Genomic DNA, 1,782 nt, shown 5'->3' with positions numbered 1-1,782 from the left:
TTCAGCAGCTGGGCATTCCCTGTCACTGTCCCCTGTCACTGACTTCATAAGCCAAAGAATATCTCCATGTATGTCCCTGGACTCAAGAGAAAATGCTCGCTCACAGCAAAGATACAAAGGAGATGAGTTTTGTGAGCCATTGGACAGGTCTGTGCCACATAAATAATCCGCTCTGTGATGCTGGTCCTCAAGCTGGAGCCACTTGATGTAGTGAGGACAGGATGTTTGTGTCTCGATGCAACTTCCCTCGTTTTTTTCTGCGGCTGTGGCGCTCTGCTGACTTCATGTGGTGGCAGATGTGAAAGTGGCTCACAGAGCTAACGCGTCTTGCGTTGAGTGTGAGATAGGCCCAGAGGCAGTAAGTGCTGTGCTGAGACTGGGCTGGGGAGGGCAACCAGCTAGACAGCGTGAACGCCTGCGTCTGGAATACAAGGGCCAGTCTTTCGGTTGAGTTCTGCAAGTCCTGACTGGGAGTGGGGCTGATCTGGGGCTTCAGCCTAGGACCTCAAGACTCACTAGAGAGATCCCAAGGATGATTTTAGGAAGAGGAAATCCTCGCAGGGTCTGCTTGACCATGGCTCAAGGAGCCAGGCTCTCAGACATTCTAGCTGCTCCCTCCAGTACCATTTCGGGGGATTACTCCAGAGAGTTCTAGCGAGAGGTGTTTTTCTCCTGAGATGTGGGCTTTCTCTAAGTGGTAAAAGTATAAACCTCATATCTTAGGTGGTTTTTTGGTTAGTTGCCCTCTTTTCTGACACTACTACTAGCCTTCCCCTCTCCAGACCCTGGAGAGACATCTGGGACCAGAGAAAGCAAACAAAATTTCCAAGAGATTGGCTAGAACTGACTCAGTGATTTATGAATATTTCACATTACCATGCTTTTTCTGCTCAGTTATTCAAAAGGCCATCCATGTAGATGCAGGAAAAGCTTCCTCCTGGATCTGACCACTCAGTGACTGATAGGCTCTTTGGTTTTATGAGGACTAATGCTTAAGATCAGAGTAAAATAAGGCATTGTACAGATTGACGCACACCTTGGTTTGGATTAGGCCATTAAGCAATACAATAGGACATCCAGTTCCTCCCAGAAAATCTTTGCCCTGAAATTTTAATTGGTCATCAAGAAAGAAGGCACCTGTTTTGACAGGAAGCTCCATACTGGCCTCACAAGTAGCAAAGCAATTTGAAGGAGAGATGTTTACCAAAAGCCATATCCTAAAGCTTGGTATGAGGAATTTCTGGGGCCGTGATTTTAGGTTTGGATAATTTTAGCCCATCCTTGTTCCTCTGGATCAAATAAAAAGAAACTCTGAACTATCCAAGAATCTAAACTGAAATGCAGACATCATTCAATTGTCTAAGGCACATTATCCTGTCATGAAAAAATTCCCTCCCTCCTTTCCCCACTTCTTGTTCCTCCTCCTCTATGTTCCTCATCTAACATTCTCTCACCATTTCTGAGCAGGAGAGATAATAAGGAAGTGAACCCTAAAGAAGCTGTTCTACTTCTATAAGGCTTGGCAAAGAAGAATTACTGACATCTGGCCAGCCCCCTCCCCCAGCATCTGATACAGTGGGGATTTCAGTTTATTAGGTTTTGCAGTCCCATATGCAGGACCCTATAATCATTCAGAACTCACTGCAAAATGGGGAGCAGTCCAGTGGTTTTTAACCACCCCCACCCTCACCCCCCAGGATTAAAGGGCCCCTAAGGGCTAAAATCCAGATTGTTTCTCTAGGCCAGATACCACAGGACTCTGGTTAAGATAATAGCTTTGGG

The sequence above is a fragment of the Lipotes vexillifer genome, unplaced genomic scaffold (assembly GCF_000442215.2).
Source record: "Lipotes vexillifer unplaced genomic scaffold, Lipotes_vexillifer_v1.1 scaffold216, whole genome shotgun sequence".
Lineage (NCBI taxonomy): Eukaryota > Metazoa > Chordata > Mammalia > Artiodactyla > Lipotidae > Lipotes > Lipotes vexillifer.
Note: the sequence above shows the minus strand (reverse complement) of the source record.